Consider the following 19,464-nt stretch of genomic DNA (forward strand, 5'->3'; position numbering starts at 1 on the left):
CCACCTGTGACTTTACTACATACATGGCAGTAGTACCGGGCTGCATCGCAGTCTCCCGTGCTACCCGATCTGCCAACGCATTCCCTTCTCCAACTTTGTCAACTACTTTCCTATGGGCGCTACACTTGACGATGGCAATTTTCTTTGGGTATGTCAATGCAGTTAAAAGATTGTGAACTAACTCTCCATGCATTATCTGTACTCCATGTGACGTTAAAAACCCTCTCTCCTTCCAGAGTAGGCCGAAGTCATGCGCTACTCCGAAGGCATAGCGGCTATCTGTATAAACATTATCACACAATCCTGTACTGAGCTCACATGCTCGTGTTAATGCTATCAGTTCCGCTGCTTGAGCTGATTTCTGTGGTATGCGTGCAGTCTCCACTATCGTTTGCAACGTGGTAATTGCATACGCTGCTGAAGTCGTACCATCTGGTAGCTTCAGACATGATCCGTCCACCCACAGTTCTCCATCTACATCTGGAAAGGGCGTATCCTGGAGATCAATACGACCCTTTGTTTGTTCCTCAGTCACGAGAATACAATCATGTGCTCTCCGCGCCTCAGGCTGGGTTTCGGGGTATGGCAACAATGTTGCCGGGTTTAACGTTACGCACCTTTTCAACGTAATATGAGGAGCAAAAAGCGTCAACTCATATCCCGTTAAACGGGCACTGGTCAAATGCTGCGTCTTCGTTTGATTAAGCAGGGCATCGACAGCATGGGGGACTAATACCAACAGCTTATGGGATAACACAATTCCCTCACTTTGGCGTATTGACACAGCTGTCGCCGCAACCGAGCGAAAACACCCTGGTAATGCTCGGGCGACAGGATCAAGTACAGCCGAAAAATATGCACAAGGGCGCTGCTTATCGCCGTGCATCTGCACTAAAACTGACAATGCACATCCATCTTTCTCATGCACATACAACGAAAAGGGTTTTGCATAATCAGGGGTCCCTAACACTGGTGCTGAACAAAGGGCCTGTCGTAGTTGCTGAAAAGCAGTATCACACTCATCTGACCAAGGGATTGGGATAGGCGTGTCCTTTGTCAAGAGGGCTAACAATGGTTTAGCTATGTGTGAAAATCCCAATATCCATTGTCTACAAAAAGAAACAAGACCCAAAAATGCACGCACGTCCTTCTGCGTGGACGGTCTCGGTGTGTCCAAAATTACTTGGATACGATCCGGTGTGAGTGCACGCCCCTCCTTAGACAAAAGGTGACCCAAATAAGTCACCTTTGGTCTACAGAATTGCAACTTCTTCCTAGATACCTTATGATTGTGGGATGCTAAAAAGGAAAGTAAGGATAACGTACTTTTTTCACACAACTCCAGGGTGTCAGCCGCCAGCAAGATGTCATCGACATATTGAATGAGGGCGACACCCTCGAGCAGAGCAAAGGAATCCAATTGTCGTTTCAAAGCCTGACTGTAAATGCTAGGGCTTTCTGTGTAGCCCTGGGGAATCCTACAAAAACGATAAGATCTATTATTTAATGTAAACCCAAAAAGATATCGGCTATCAGGGTGAATAGGAATGGAAAAGAAGGCATTCTTCAAATCAATCACTGAGAACATGGTTGCCGTAGGCGGGACCAAGGTAAGCAACGTCGTGATATCGGAAACCACTGGGTATTGAGGTATCACGATCTTGTTCACTTCTCTCAAATCAATTATAAACCGATAAACTTTGGCATCCGTATCCTTTTTCAGTATGGGAAGAATCGGACTGTTACAAATGTTGTAGGGGACTTCCTCCACTACCCCTACCGCTATCAAATCCTGCACTATCTGTATAAGAGCCTCCTCCCCCTCCTGGGAAATACGGTACTGTGGGAGGCGTGGTAACACCGCCCCCTCCTGGACGCTAATGTGGACCGGTGGAATCACCATTTGTCCCACATCAGTATCCGAAGTTGCCCACAAAGCACGAGGGAGGGTAGCTAACAGCGCATCCTCTGACATCGCACACATCCGTTCTGATCGGGGGTAATTGTCATTCAATATTACCCGCACACCAGCAGGGGAGCAGCGGATCGTAGCCCTAAAATGCTTTAACATATCAAGACCCATAATGTTGTCCGGTGTGTACGGGGCAAGCAGAAACAGACAGGGTGCAGAAAAAGAATCAACCTTAAACATGAGGGGCTGTGAAAGAGGGCTTCGGGAGAGTGTACCGTCAAACCCTACCGATGTGACCATTAAGCCGGATGGGGGAGCCCCCGGAACCAATTGCTTAGATAGCGCACTACGTGTCGCTCCTGTATCCACTAGGAACTGATCAGTAGAGCCCAAAACCTCAGCCGATACATAAGGGCCCTTCTGATCGACCGGCACCTCAACTGATTCTAACCCCCATCCAACGCATTCCTATGCATGCTGAGAGTCATGGTACCCCGACCGGTCAATCCCTGACGCTTGATACTGATGCTGGCGATCGAAAACATTTGATCTATCTCGGTGCTGCCCAGCAGAGTCAAAACGAGCCTGTTCGTTAGAGTTCCCTCGAAAGTTCGAGAAACCCCCTCTACCTCGCGGGCCACCGTGGGTATGCCCCTGACGCGATGCATGCAACACCGGGCAGTCCCTAGCCCAATGACCCGATTGCTTACAATACGCACATTGGTTCCTATTCAAATCAGATCGGCCCGAGGGAGGACCATAAGATCCTCCCCTACCTCTATTACTACCCCGTCGAGGCGGGCCATAGACTTGTGCCAACATCACCTTTGTTTTCAAATCTTTCGATTTCTTTTCCTCCTGGCCCTTTGCTTCTTGCTCCTGACGCTCATAATACTGGGCGATAGTCAGGAGGGCCGTCGGTGTAGCGGAGGACCAAGAACTTTCACTCGCTTTTAGACGGGCCGCAACTGCCGGCAGCAGATTAGCCACATATTTATCCGCAAAAAGGTGGCGTCCCGTATCGTCGGTAAGCGACTGTCCACTAAAATCATGAAACGTCTCCTCAAAGCGCGTAAAGAAGTCCGCAACTGACTCGTCAACTTTCTGTTTACATGCAGCTAACATATTCCAGTCAATCTTTTTAGGGGGGATAATTGTCTTTAGCTTAGCCACAATAGCAGCAGGGAGATCTAAAATATTCTGGGGCGGTTTCTGCGCAGGCTTCCTCTCCCTATCCTCATCCTCCAGTTCAGACCATCGAGCCTTAAAAGTGGCAACATCATCTACCTTTCGCACAGATCGCCACATATCTGGTGGTAGAATAAGCCCAAAGAACAAATCTATATCTGCTAAAGTCATAACGCAAGAATTCAAGGCCCCCTCAACTTCTTCATAGAAGGCCGCTGGATTCTTGCGGGGGTCGGGCAGCGCATTCTTCAACGCCATAACATCAGCCCTATGCCACGGAGTGTAAACCCAATTATACACAAAATATCCCTTAGCATCGGCGGAGGTAATGTCCGAGCTAGTCCCCGCTCCTTTAGGAGGAACATACAAAGGCGCCGCCTCGCGCATTGGCTTAGCATGCACTAGATCGCTCTTATCTGATTGAGAGGTGGATGAGTGGCCTTCGGCGGTACACGAATCCGACTGCGTCTCCTCCCCTGCTCGTGGGCGCGCTTTTCCTTTATGGGCCAGCACCGCGTCCCGCAAGGCGAATAGCCGCCGAGCCGTATCAGGAGCCTTAGAGGGAGAAAAAACACCATCATGCAATGCTTTAGCATCCGACGTCACTTCTTCAGGCTCAAAGACACTAGAATATTTCCGAAAAGCAGCAATCACTTCCTCAGCGAAATGACTCAAAAAATACAATCTCTCTCTATCCTGCCACGACCCCCAAGTATGGAACAATTCATCCACGGACACCTTACCCTTAAGTGCACGGAAAGAGATTTGCCGAAGCTCAGCCATATGCTCAGCCGATAACATGGACCGCGTATCTACCTTACCCGGACCCGGTACAGAATCTTGCGGCCTCGGAGCAGATGCGCCGACATAAGGGGGCGGAGAGCGATCTAGTAAATAAAAATCATCATCAAGATTATTAAGGACAGGATAAAGTGGCTGCCGAACAGCATATTGACCCGAAACTTGCAGCCTACGTTCTTTCTCTTGTCTCTCTGTCTGTTCTCTGTCTTCCCGACGCTTCGCTTCCTGGGCTCGCACATGATCATTCTTCCGTTGTTCTTTATCAAACAGCGCTTTCTCACGCTTCTCTCGCTCACGCACCTCCTTCACCCACAACCGCACACACTCAAACATATCCTGACGAGCACGTCGCTTACACATACACTGTTCCACATACTCAATCTTACGTATATCAAACGATCCATACAAAGGCCATCGCAACTCAGGATCTTTTTTTGTATATTTCCTCCATACTGTGCTGTACATTATGGAAGAAAGACCATGCTTCACATACATATCCCTATTAGGAGTCCCCTCTGGGGGAGCTGGAGCAGATTCCTCGAGGTTCAACCGGTTTCCGAAACAGCAACACCACTTACGGAGTGCGCTGAAAGCAGGCATGCTCAGAAATAATGCAGAATATGCAATATTATAGAAAAAAAGGCACTTAATCGTTGCGCCGTTCAAAGTTACACAGCTCCGGAGAAATCTCTCCACATTACCTGCCTATATGTGTTGCAACGCATATATTTTCACAAAGACAAATACAAAATATGACTAGTCATCACAAATCAAACTCAAATAGCCAGACCAGGCTTCAAAAACTCGGAGCAAGTACCGTACAACGGTTCTTACCAATCAAGAGTCCAGATTCCAACTGCCAAGGTCCAAAATCGCCCAAACGGCTTTCACGGCAAGACCGACAGAAGAGGTCTCAGTCGAGGACCGGCGCCACCCAGACGGTCAGCTCAGAAGGGAAGGAAGAAAAACCTTGGGATGCCAGGGCTAAGACGCCGCTGGCAGTGATCACGTCCCCGGCCAAATTCCTCACCTTCGTCGCGACCAGTCCTTCGAGCATCCGAGTCGCCGATGAGCCCCACGTGACGGGCGCCAATTGATGAGTACAGGCCCCAGCTAGGCCCGCAGGACACAAGGGTTCGCTCTCCTGTAATGGAATCTATAAGGAAGTTGGCACGGAAACTGCAAAGTACAAAGACAGCATTTATTAACCCTTAAGGGTGGTCCTACAATCCACACAACACTCTTCAGTATTGCATAGAGTAGCACAAAGAACCTTCGTACATGGTCCCCTTTTATACACAGTAGAGGGGCTCATAAGTGGGTGGATACAACATGAGGCCGAAGAACATTACCATTTATGGTCATTTTCGATACTGAATCAATATGTGGGCGGAGCTAACACACTCCTTGAGCCCGCGAAAACATGGTCAAGCAAGGCTAACTGATAACAGATGTGGTCAAGTCTGGGCATGTGCCAGATGGACAAAGGAGCTATTTATAGACTGTTACTAGGCAGATTACAAGAACAACTAACACAGAGGTTGGACTCTTCTCGTGGGGAACACGTGGAAGCATGACAATACAAAATGGAGTCCAAACTTCGGTCAACATAACGGAGAAAACATGCTCTATAAGAGGGGAATTAATGTCTTTAGTAAATGCTTAATCACATCGCTGTCTCAATTTACAACAGCAGGACCACCCCCAACATCCAAGAACCATACAATTACAAGCACAAAAACACCTAAAAATAGCAAAGAGTAGAAACAACTTTTACCCTGATCGATAGAGATCTCCAGAAAAGACTTACCTGGTAGGAGATTGTGTATGGTTGTCACCCAAACACTTTATCCATACAAGGCAACAGAAAACAAATACTGAGATATATTGTCCCATAGGTTATCAACAGAGTAATCCACCCAGTTGTGGTCTCATTAGACCTCCCATCGAGCCTGATGAATCAACCACTATATCATGTATCGCTGCTTAAACCCTGCCAAACATATATGCGTTTGAGTAAAACTCCAGCTCCAACTGAAGTTGAAGGGTAATTGGAATTTGAAGTCAATCAAATTTTAGATTCCAACAAAGTGCAAGGACGGATCAGTTATCTAGTGGACTGGAAAGGGTTTGGACCCGAGGAATGCTCTGGGGTGCCTGCTTGTAACCTTCATTCACCCAGACTTGTACACCAGTTACATCGCCAAAACCCCACAAGACCCACTCAACAATTGCAGAGATGGGAGTCCTTAAGGGGGGGAACCGGCAGCATACATGCCAAGAGAGTCCAACCCCTATGCCTCCTAAAGAACCTACTTCATGCATCACAAGTTACCCCATAAATTCATTTGGGCACAATGTATGCACGCATGGAGATACAAAATAGGCCATCAAAGCATGTCCTAGTCGAGTTTCATGCTGAATGATGTGAATGACTGAGGTGGTTGATAGGCAGGGACCAACTGTGTCAAACCTTGAGTTGTTGTGCCTGAAAAGGGGGTAGTGAATATTGTTTATATGCAAGTTGAAATCATGCTACAGAACTGTGGAGAACAACCTGCAGACTGATGGGAACAATCAGGAACGTGTATGCAAAGCCGCATAATATTTAGACTTCTCAGCATCCATTTTGAACATCAGGCTATAAAAACCATGCCTTCACACCACCATTTTGCTAAGCAATTGAAGTGTCGGGAGGGGAAGAGCCTGGTTTCACCTGACCTTCTCCAACCTGGACAGCTATCAGCCCTCAGCATTCCGACTCCACTGGTGCCTCTTGAAAAAATTGAAAACCTGAAAGAAAAGAAACAAGACATAAGTGCAAGAGTTTAAATTGTCACATGTGTGCCATTCGAATAGTGAAGGAACTGTTAAATGGGAGTTTGCCAAAGCACTCAAACTCAGAGAACCATAGCAGTTAGCACCTAAAACAATAATTCCTAATGAGACTTGGCAAACCGGCTTTCAAATTATGAGGCAGAGAGTTGGTGTTCTCCACTCTTCCCAAAGTTGATGGATCATCAAGCATAGGCTGCAAAGACTGCGTTTGTGAGAACTCTGGTCACCGATAATAGGTACATGGAATGAGTGTATCAATATGACAGAAGGGTCTATATAGTCAGTTGAGATAGTACAGGATTAAGTTTGTGATAATGATATTCTGTTCCCCTGATGCAAACATAAAATACCCAGAAAGACGAGTAGACTTGGAGATGTGAGTGTGACAAGAGTGACACCCTACCTTGGGTGCACATCGTACTGGCAGTTAATGCGGTTACTTGCGGCACTGAGGGGTGTGGCAGGACACTCGATGTACATCGCTCCTGCTGGGTCAAGATTTCAGCTTAGTGTCTCTGAGTAGTTGACCAGGTCTGACAATCCCAACATCTCCAAGTGAGACCTGAGTTCTACCTCCTTCCAGATGGTATTCTCCAGGTCGGTGCCCAACAGGCAATCTACAAGCATGGAAGTTCTCACAGCTACTTTTAGAGAACCTGAGACCTTCCCACAGTCACATAGAACCAGAGACACCAGTAGATGACCCTCAGAGTTGTATGCAACTAAAACTTGGTGGAATGTGTTAGGGAGGAGCTGCTGTGAGGACACTAGCTGACGCTCACAGAAGTCTTGCTGGCTAATGTCCCTCAGAGCCTCCACCCGTTGCCCATTGATGGTGCCCCACTGCCTGTACTTGCGGGTGTATGGACTTTTGGCACCATCTGTTTATCCCTCAGGGACACAAGGGTCAACTCTGTCTGCTCCCTGAAGGTAACTGGGACTACCTACTCCCCGAGCTCTGCACTCGCCAACCCAAGTGTCTGACCACCGTTGAGGGACTGTGCCCTCTTAGAACATTTGGAGTCTCCCTTGGAGTGCCAATTTATTAATAAGACTCAGTACATTGGGGGACAAACCTCCCTGTTTGTTTGTCAAAGAATCCCTTTTGTCAGGGCCCAGACTGGGACTGTTCACTGCAATTCCCTTCGGAATTATTTACAGGGTCTTTTAAGAATGCCTTACTTTTAAGTTTTTCCTCCCCCCCCTCTTTCTTCTGGTGGGACCCCAGACCACCCTTTTGGGGGTTCATCCCAGATGCCTTTTTGGACACTCTGGTACTGACCCAAAGGTCCGCATTGTTAGCCAGTTTCCCGGGGCCACTCAGCTTGCTGTGAACGTGGTACTGGTGCAGGTCTGTAAAGCAAATATTGAGCATATGCTACCTGAGATTCAAGTTGTACCGCCCATTAAAGTCATTGACTTTGCTGCCCCTCACCCAGCCCTACACTGTCTTGTTAGAGTAGTCAAGGAAATCAAACTAAGACTGATTGTGGAGTTTGTGACTGTTCCTGAACCTCTGGCAATACTTTCAGAGGTCAGCCCAAATGTAACTAACAGGATGGCTTTCATGGGGGTGTACCTGGTTTGGTCCTCTACTTCTACAGTCAAGAGCATGCCCCTCCCCACTGGAGGCATAGGCTTCCACAGACCACCTCCAGTGTTCCTCTGGGATCGTGCATACTCTAAGGAGGGCCTTATAAGCTGAAAAAGATTTATCAATGTCACCCCCCTCAACATAACTGGGTACCAGGTCTTTGGGAATAAAGACATTTTGTTCACTTTCAGACAGTGCTTAGTTAATGCTGCAAGTATTGCTGGAATCTGCTTGTTTTGCCTTCAGTTTCAACTCTTTAAGGCTCATTTCATTTGCCAAATGCTCCCAAGCAAGTTTCTCCCCATCTTGATAGTTCCCATCTGCAGTTGAAACTCCCTCTCTGCCTTCCTGTCCACTAGCTCCTCTGAGAATAGGTTATGCGATGAAAAACTGCTTACTGCTCTGATGCAGCAGATGGAGTCTCCCCTGGAGAGTGCATTTCAGGGCTGATGTCCTGATCCTTGTCTTCTACATCATCTTCATTGTAGGAAGGTGGGATCTGACTGCATGGTTGCCCCCGCACTTTTTTCCTGGTGTTTTGATGGTTTTTTACTTAGTTTGGCTGGGAACCTGTTATTCAGGTCCCCAGTCTATCTGCTTTCTCTTATAAAGTGATTCCCTGTACTTTAGGTACATCACAGATTTGATCCTGAGGTACCCTTGTGAGTCCTGAGTATATGGTATACTATGTACACAGGCCATAGGTACCCCAGAGGCTTACCAGGGGCTGAAGCATGTATTATGCCACCCATGGGAAGCCACCCAAAATGACACCACAGGTCTGCTACTGCAGCCTGGGTAAGGTGTAGTGTAGGTTCACTATACCTCACCTATCACTGCACATACAAACCTATCAGTCACTTCTATGGCAGGCCTTAACAATCCTGAAGGCAGAGTGCTTAGTTATATGTGAGAGGGTGCCCAGGCATGAGCTGAGCCCCTCTGCAGCCTTCGGAATCTCTTCTCGGGGGTTGTCAGTGGTGCAGCCTGACCATATACTCTTAAGCGCATTATATCTTAAACGTTAATGCTAACTTTGGACTGGCTGCACAGAAACCTGTTGTGTTTGGTGTCAAACACCTTGGAATCATACCCCCATATCAGTTCTTGATGTGGGAGTACGATCCCACCCTTCTAGAGGGAGAGACATGGCAGCACAGGTATACCCGGTAGAAATCTAATAGAGCCCTGGCATCACAAAATGAATGCTGCAGCCACAGACACAAGTCTGGCCTCCTGCTTCTGACCGAAACTCCAGCAGGGGATGCCTGGACAATAGGTTTCCTGTCACAGGGAGGTGTAACCACCTCCCAGACAGGCTGATGTGTATTGGGGCTGGGTGTGAGCACTCTTTGAGTGCTTTGAAGTCCTGCACTGGGGGCACATTTGGTGTCCCTGTGCATAGTCCAGCTCAAACCGGTTCAGGGGCTTCAAGCCCCTGCTCTGGTGCGAAACTGGACAAAGGAAATGGGTGTAGCCACCCCTCTTTCCAAACCCTCCCATAGGTGGGTCCCCAGAGCTAGTCCAACCCCTTCCTTAGGTATAAGTAAGGAACCTCTGTAACCAGAACTTTAGATATCCCTGGACGAAACTCTGAAGCTGAATCCTGGAACTCCGACGCTCTACTAAAGACTAGAGGACTGAAGAAATGTCCCTTGGGGTCAAGGAGTGACTTCCCTTCTTGGCAGGCACCAACAAAGCATTTTGCCGGTCAAAATTTCCAAAGCTCCCGCCGGACTCCGAAGTATTTGCAGCCCAGGAAGAAGATTTCCAGACATCTCAGAGGCCGACCTGAGTCCCCAGCAAAGCTGAGACCCACAGCCTTCGTTAATAGCATGGAACCGGAACTTCTGGTCACCGTGCACTTTTGCAAGTGCATTAACTTTTCGATGTTTCTTGAAGTTGTGCTTAGGGTTACTTGTAGCCCCTACCTCGAGCAGCAGATCCACTGAAGATTGTTGGCCTAGTCACCCTGAGTGACCCGTGGCCCACCCTTTTTTTTTTTGTAACATATTTTTATTGACATTTTCAGATTTAATATACCGTACGTCATTCACAACTTTCCAGCAATTATGGCATAAAGTACAGTATGCGGTGTCACACGACCCGTGGCTCACCCTTTTGTGTTTCCTCTTGAGGTCCCTTCGCGATCCCTGGTCCATCAGCTGGTGGGACCCTGAGGGGGTAACTTTGCTTTTCCTAGGGCTTCTCTGGTTGCTCCAGATCTGCCCTGACTCCCAACCAACTGGTGAGTCCCTCAGATCTTGCTGGTCTGCACCAAAGCATCTTTCTTGTTTCTGTGTGGGTTTCTGTTGCCAAGGCTTGTTGTGTCCAATCTGGGCACCGATGCTGCAGCACTCAACATCCTTTGTGGGACAGCTTGAATCCAGATCCTGGTCATCCTCGACGCCTCTTGGTGCTCGTGGCTGAAGAGTCAAGCTTCACCTTCATCACCTGAAGCAACCGACATCGGTGGGCATCCGCCTATCGCCTTCCTGGTCACTGGCAAGTGACCCAGACTCTGTCCCCTCAGCTTTCAGGTTCTTCTGATCTTCAATCCAGGCTTGGATCTCTTCGGACACTTCTCATCTTCCCGGCCGCAGCACCTCTTTGCCAGCTCCCATTGAAATCAACGGCGCGACACGACACCATTTTACACCTATGCACCCGGCTTCCCTGGGTGAGGTAACATGAGTACTCCGGTGCTCCCATGGGTGTTGGCCCTAAAACTTCCTAACTCCCAAAGGGTTTGATCCTAGTTCGATTCTAAGTGTCCTTAATCTTTAAAAATCTAACCGCGACTTTCCCCATAGAAGCTAACGGAAGCTCGCGGCTGTGTTCCCACCAGGCATACGGCCCACATGGGTCCCCTGGGTCACTATCTTGGGTGGTTCCTTGGGGTCCCAGCGATTCTACAGGATTTAGGCCTTGTGTCTAGTTAAGTCGTGGTTCCTATCCACCTTTTTTAGTAAATGGTTTGGCTCGCCCCTAGGGCCTGACGTGTATTTGTGCTTATTACTGTCACATTTGAAGTGTAACTTATGTGTTTTGACCTCTAGCCTCATAAAGAGACTAGGAGGGTGTGTTTAGAAATAAATACATATAATTTATATATATATATACCTGGTGTGATTGTCTTTCATTTAGCCATTCAAGAGATTATCGACTGGTAAAACAAGCTGCTTCACATTCCTTCAAGACTTAGCCTGAAGGCTGCTCTCCATAGCTACCACTAGGATAGCTTTCAATAAAGGTTGTCTTTAACCTATAACCAATAAGGGGTTGTTTTGACTGGTGCAAGGGGCCCACTATAACTAGAGGACAGCATATACCAGGCCAACTTCTCACACTCATCCTCTTGCTCCTCTGTGTTTGTAAATGAATGGTGGAGCGCCAATGATGCCCTCCGAGCTTTCTGCAGCTCCAAATTTTTGGTACCCTTCTTAGTGGGTAGCCTCCTTTCCTGGAAGAACTGCTTGAGCTCAGCCACAGTATAACTTTCCACTTTGTCCAGCTCAAACTCCATCACTGGAGTCATGCAGCAAGGAGAGACAAAATAGCCAATCAGGGAGAATTAAAATCTCGAAATGGTCACGGATTATTTATGTGGAGGTAATAGAGTAACACAAAATTACTGTAAGGCACTGCACAAACACAACTCCAAATCCTCATCGCTGAACACCAGTGTAAGAAATTGGGTTATTGGTTGAAGGAGTTAAACCCTTCTCAAGCAGCAACCAAGATTCTTCTCAGGGTGAAGTCACAAGCAAACCCTAAATTAAGCTGTGCTCAACGCTCTTGTAGCTTTGGCACAGAGCAGTCATACATAACTCACTAGCAATTCGAAAAGTATTTATGCAGCACACAAACAGTAATAAAGTGAAAACACATAGCAAGAAAAATCCCACACCAATTTAGAACAGAACAGTAAAATGTAATACATTATTTGAACCAAAAAACAACAAAAATCCAATCAGTAGAACCACAGAAATGCATTTTTAAAGATCTTATGTAAGTATAGGGCCAAAAAGCACTTTGCATCACTCGCGGTCTTCGGGTTGTACTAGACCATGGGGAAAGTCACAAGTTCAGGCTGACTGCAATGGAGCGTGGGCTGGATACAGTGACCAGGCTTATTTCACTGAAAATGTTATCGTCTCAAAATCTGGCGCAAAGTGTCTGGTTTGTGGTAGAGGAGGACGCAAGAAGCAGGGAGAGCATTGCAGATGGTTGTCACTTTAGCACGGAGAGCTGGTTGGGCGTCCTCTACAAGATTCTGTCAGGTGTTTTTGGCGGTCATTGCTAGAGCTTCATATTGGCGGTCACTGTGGGCTCTTGATGCTCTAGTGCAAAGTGCAGAACTTGTTTTGCTGGTTGACGCTGGCAGTCGCAGCAGAGCGAAAAGTCGGGTTAACCGGAGCTTTGCAGTGGCCGTCAGCATAGGAAGCAAGACCTTGGTGAGACCAGCTTATATTTCTATATGTCATAATTAAAATTACTAATGAATAACTATTAGATATTAATTTTGTCGGGTGTTCTGACTAATCAACCTTACTAATGAAAGAATTATACGTGGGAATGCAATGGCATGGCTTAATTAATGAGTGAACTAAGTTGGTGAGCAAATTAATTAAATATGTGTGGCTAAAGTGTTATTTGTTATGTGTTTGCGCTTTAAAATAATATGCTTTAATGCTTTTTCATGTCGCAAATGGCTAGATAATTACATACACATAAGGGTATTAGTGGGAATTAACACTGTATAATCAATACGATGTAGTAACGTTGTTTTGTGTTTCTTTTAATTAAGATTGTCCATTTTGGCCTATTGAAAGATGGCCGACATTTACAGTCTGCATTTGAGTAGATGAAATACGAAGAGAGGCCTCGCTGAATATGGTTGAGAACCTGTCCTCGGCCTCTGTCTGTGTTAAAAGTTTCCGTGAGGACAGCAGCTCTGGGCTCATCGCCAGCTATCCTTGGAAGAGAACAGTTGCCACAATGAACATTTTGATAAACTTGCAGTGGCTTCATTATAATTCCGGAGAAGAGCATCCATGAATGTTGCAGATTTAGTTTGTGCTTCCTTTTTCCGTGTTTTTATTTTTGAAATATACGAGAGTGGAGATTTTTCTAAATGTTGCGAGCCAACATCCTTTCCTGCTCGCTCTGCTCAACGGACGTTTAGAACTTGTTTGTAACTTTTAATGTGTAAGTTTTAGTAAAAATATTGTTAGACTAGAGAGGGTCTAAGCCCACTTCTTCCCGAACTTATGCTCGAGAGGATCGATGCTGATTGAGAGGACGGCGACTCGGGAGACTTTACTGAGAGACCTGTCCTGACCTAAATACGACATTTAGCTAGAATAGGTAACTATGAGAATAATGATTTTGCTATTGAATGACTTTTCATTTGAACTAATTTAGATAAAATAACCTTTTGTTTGAATTACAGTGTCGGGTGATTATTTCTTGTCATTTATTGAGATCTCTAAAGTGTTCTTATTGTTTAAATCATGACTCGAGACAAATCAATTAGGTTGCATTGACCTCAGTTTAGATGCAGATTGATTCAGGAGTTCTCTCGTATATTCAGTGTGGATAGAGAATTAGAATGAATGTTGGTGTGATGGGCCCTAGCGTATGGTGAGTGTATGTGCGTACGACTGTGGAATTACTCTGTCCATGGAAGTAGGGAGAATTTATATGCTTTGATCTGCAGCAGTTTCCTGGTAGCAGTATGATGGTTTTGATTATTGTCTTGATCTGATAGATTGCTTGTACATAGGCTTTTGGATTTATTGGTTTATTGATTGATATTGATACATGTACTAATACTAAATGTTGAGGTCGTCATATTGAGTTATATGTAGTGTGTACGGCTTCTGGAACGTAGGGAGCTGGTGACGGTTCCGTAGTAGGGCAGAGGGAAGTGAGTGCTGCTCTCGGGAAAGACGGGATTGTTGGCCCTGTACGTATGCAGGGAAAAGCGTGTGACAATTGAAGTTGCGCGTCACATTGTCTGGGTTCGATTCAGTGACATCGTCGTGTGTTACTATTAGAGACATATTTTCTGTATAAAAGGAGTGTGTATGGTAGCAAAGGTTATCTATGAAACTCTGGTCTTAGGTCCCAGGGATCCGTAAGGTTTGCCATTAAAGCTTACTGCTGGAGGAGTAATAGGTATTCTCTGAGCTTGTTTGAAGGACTGGGCAGAGGGAAGCGCTGCTTGGTTAACGTGTGTTATAATTCTGTAGTGGGACAGACTGTTCGCTGTTCTCGGGAAAAGCAGGATTCTGTGTAAATGTGCTACATTTTCTGGTGTGAAAGTGTGTGAATGTATGAGCATTTAGTTGATTGTGAGACTCCTTGGAGCATTCTGGGAGGAAGCAGTTAATGGATGCATGTTAGAAGGGCAGAGTAGAGGGATGTGCTACTGTGTCAACGAAAGTAATAATTCCGTGGTAAAGCAGAGGTAAGCGCTGTTCTAGAAAAAAACGGGATTCTTGTGAGAAAGGTCTTTACCATTCTGTGGTTAGCGGAGCAGACAATGGAGATGTTTATATGTTGTAACTAATAGATTTGTAGAATCTGAAACAGAGTATATTGAGAAGGCTTTGTAAAGGAGGGGTAGACGAGTGACAAGAGACAAGAGTAGAAGCGACTGCAGCGACTACTGACGTCAGAAAGACCGCGCTGTGATTGGACAGTGGGTTAGAACGGTGCTCGCGCTGTGATTGGTGCGTTGGTGTGAGCCGCGCAGGGATTGAAAGGAGTACAGGGTGACGTAGACGCTTCAGGATTGGTGCATTGGTGTGAGTCGCGCTGTTATTGGACAAAAGATTGTATGGTTGCGGAAAGGACTAGAGGGTTGTGGTAAACGCAAAAATGTATTACCAAACGGAAGAAAAGAAGAAGAAATCCTTGTTCGGTAAAATTAAAAAGTGGTTCGACAAGGATAAGGACATAATAACTAGAGAAGGTGAATTGCTACCTCCGACAAGAACCCCTGCATCCTTCATGGTTGCGAAATATGGGTATCATACCTGTATATGGTTAGACAATTGGGCTAAGTACACTAAAGAAGATGGTGTTTTAGCATTCCCGGAACATGGTTCATTTAATCTGGCTGTGTTGAGAAATTTAAGGGAAAAGATGATGTGTCTAGAGCCTAGACCAAGGCCGACACAGTTCGAGGCATTGGTAGAATGGGAAGATGAGGTGCATGAGCGAGAAAAGCAGAGGAGTGGAGGTAATTATAGGTACATTTTTGGGAGGAAATATGATCGTGAGACTCATCTTGATCGAATGAGGAGATGGCGAGATGCTAGTATGTCAGAGGGATTGTATCCTATGAGAACCGTTGAAGAGACGGAAGGGAAGAAAGGTGCAGAAAAGGTACCTGATGCAGAATTAAGGAGATATGGGGCTAATGACTATGAGGATGAAGTCTTGGATGACATGCTCTATAAGAGACCACCCCCATATAGACCAGAACCAGAAGAGAGAACACCAGTTGCTACTCCCATAAGAGATACTTTACGAATTGTTAAAACAGAAATTGCGTCACCTGATCTCAAAAGTGGTAGCTCTTTCACGGAAAGGGAGAGAGAGAGAGAGCGAGAAAGAGAGGATGCAATCGGGGATGAGAAAACAAGAGAATTAGTCAGAACCACATCTGAGTTGACTGAGAAAATTAGAGAACTGACAAAGAATCTAGAAGCTGTTACAGTGCCTGTAACCATAGGTCCAGTTATGCCTATATTTGATAAGCAAAGAATGGGTGAAAATGGTTTGACAATTCCCTATGTAGGAAATGGTTTGGTTGGTTCTTCGGGAGAGTCAGGAATGAGGACGGAAGAAAATCATTTGAGACAGTTGAGACATGACACATGTGGTGGAGAGTTAAATGTACAGCCTAATTCAGGATTGAATACTGGTTGTTTGGGAGGATCAATTTTGGAACCACAGAGGATGGCAGAACAAGCGGGTACAGTGAAAAAGTCTACAGAAATAACGGCTGAGGATTTGAATGATTGGTTGAAAGTTCTCCAAAAGAAGGATAGAGATTCTCAGGCAATTGATGTAGCTAGGTTGCGCATAGAATTGGAGGAGCTTATAGCAGGAACAATTCCTACGGAAATATTGAAAAATCATCATGATGGTGAGTTGTTATTCATGTGCAAGAGTATCACCTGGAGGGCTAAGAGTACACATGATAGGTTAAAGGGTATAGCGAGTGAAATGGAAGTTGACATGGATAAGGTGAAAGCTTTGCAAAAGCCTTATAGAGTGGATTTTTCTGACAAGGACATTGAGAATCTAAATGATGTTGGCAGAACAGGGCAGATTAAGGAAATGATTTCCTTATTGCGAAAATGGGGTGATGTGGAACAGTGGAAGGATAGGTGGTATAAGAAAAGAGAAGATTCAGTGGACAGGACTTACTCAGCATTTCCCATGAGAGAAAAAGAAAAAACAATGGATGCTTATCCTATGAGAGAGATTCCTGGAGGAGGATATGTGCATGTCCCATGGACTAGACAGGATATTTTGTCATTTACGAATGATTTCCCTCGACTGAGAGAAAAGCCCGTCGAGTGGTATAGGCAGGTAGACAGGTTTGTGAAATTGTCAAAAGTGCTGTGGATTGACCTGAATAGTCTGTTTGATATAATTGTTCCAGCAGACTTATGGGCAGAGTGTAAAATAGTTGTAGATTGGCCTGCTAAGGAATACCCAAGGGATCAGAAAACAGGAGCTCCAGACTCGGAGGTTATGAAAAAGTATGAGCAGGTTATTGTGTTCCTGAAGAATAAGGTACCCCCTAAGGAGACAGATTGGGTTAAGATAGATCGAACGCATCAGGAAGCAAAAGAATCATGCTTTCTATGCTTCTATGAAAGGCTGATACTGGCTTTTAAACAGTTCAGTGGGGATGAAAAAGTATGAGCAGGTTATTGTGTTCCTGAAGAATAAGGTACCCCCTAAGGAGACAGATTGGGTTAAGATAGATCGAACGCATCAGGAAGCAAAAGAATCATGCTTTCTATGCTTTCTATGAAAGGCTGATACTGGCTTTTAAACAGTTCAGTGGGGATGAACACCTGGGTGATAAGGATTTGAGTCATTTTGTATACAGATTTGTATATGGCTTGAGACCTGAAATCAGTGAAATGATTCGTGAGCACACAGTTGATTGGCAGAGTAAGAAGATTGATGAGATCTTGAGACATGCGAAGTACTTCAGTGATGAAATTGAGGCAAAGCAAAGAAAGCTGAAAGAAAAATCAATGTGGGCACAGGTGAAAATTGCAGAAAAACAAGAAGCACAGCTGGTGGAACAAGCAAATAATCCAGGAAATAGGCCTAGATATGGTACAGGAAAAGGAAAGGGGAATTTAGAAGAGGCCAAAAAGAAGTTCCCATGTCACAACTGCGGACAATTGGGGCATTGGAGATCCGAGTGTATGAATCCACCATTAGTGAGTAATGAGAATAAATCTTTAAATCAGCAGGTGCAGAACGAGGGGTGTAATCATCAGCAGCAACAGCAGAAGGTTGTCAAGCAGCAGAGTCAAGAGCCAAACCCGCCCTTGCCACAGAATAGAGGGTCCCAGAAATATAACCAGGACTCAGGATTCTACAATGATGAGCAGGTAAACAAACCGAGACGTTCAAACCCGGTACAGCAATACTGGTTAAAGAATGAGGGGAGTGAGTCTGAAGGGGACTACTGACGGTGCGGAAGAGAGGAGGAAGAGTGCATACTTGGAGCAACTCTAGAAATAGACCAGGCAGGACCATTTGTAGATGGGAAATAAATGGGGAAAGTGTTACTTTTTTAGTAGACACAGGAGCGACGAGCTCAACTGTCAGGTCAGCAGATATAAGAAATCTTCCTCTCTCGGACGAAGCAATCTAAGTGGTTGGTGTAGCTAATACACAGATTAAGACTCGTCTTACTGAACCAGTAAGGGTAAGGATAGGGAAATGTTCAGATATGCACAGATTTGTGGTCTGTGACACTAGTCCAGTGAACTTGTTAGGTAGGGACTTATTGTGTAAAATGAATTGCACAATTTTCTGTACTCCGGATGGAATGGCTTTTGAGACACCAGATGAGGATGTTTTGTACAGGATGACTCTAGATAATAGAGAAAGTGAGATTGTTGGAACATATGCTGTGTTTAATCCAGATGATTTGCCTCAAGAGTTGAGAAACACAGTAAAAGCAGCAGTTTGGGATTTTACTGGAGAAGATGTGGGATTGATGAATAATGTAGATCCAGTAAAGATTACAGTGAAAGAGGGAATCACTTATCCTAATATCCCACAATACAGATTGACACCAGAGATAATTGAAGGAATAACACCTATAATTGACAAGATGATACAGCAGGGTGTTTTGAGAGAGTTACTGAGTAGCCCATGTAATTCACCGATAATGGGGTTAAAGAAACCTAATGGGAAGTTCAGGATTGTGCAAGATTTGAGAAAAGTTAACAAAATTGTGGTGTCATGCTGTCCCATTGTGTCAAATCCGTCAGTGATTTTGTATCAGATTCCTCATGATGCTGAATGGTACACAGTAATTGATTTTTGTCATGCTTTCTTTTCAATTCCATTGCATCATGACAGCCAGCCGATTTTTGCATTTCGGTTTGGACAGCGTATTTTGGCATGGTGCCGTATCCCACAGGGGTATACAGAGAGTCCTTCAATTTTCAATCAATTGTTGAAAAAGTCTTTGGAGAGTTTGATCATGCCTGAAAGCTCAGAATTAGTGCAGTATATTGATGACCTACTTGTGGCATCAAAGACACGTGAAGCTTGTGAAGTAGATACCATAGCTTTACTGAATCATCTGGCAGATGGAGGGTTAAAGGTGTCTCCAGCCAAATTGCAATTTTGCAAGAAAGAAGTGCACTATCTTGGACATAATATTGAAAAAGGTCTGAGAAAGGTGACCAATGACAGGATCAAAATTATCAGAGGAATGAGAGCCCCAATGACCCAGAGAGAAGTAAGAATGTTTCTGGGAATGGTGGGTTATTGTCGTCAGTGGATAAGTAATTTTTCTCTGATAGCAAAGCCATTGATTAAATTGACCAAAAGTGAGGTAAGAGAC

The sequence above is a fragment of the Triturus cristatus genome, chromosome 3_2 (assembly GCF_964204655.1).
Source record: "Triturus cristatus chromosome 3_2, aTriCri1.1, whole genome shotgun sequence".
Taxonomy (NCBI): Eukaryota; Metazoa; Chordata; class Amphibia; order Caudata; family Salamandridae; genus Triturus; species Triturus cristatus.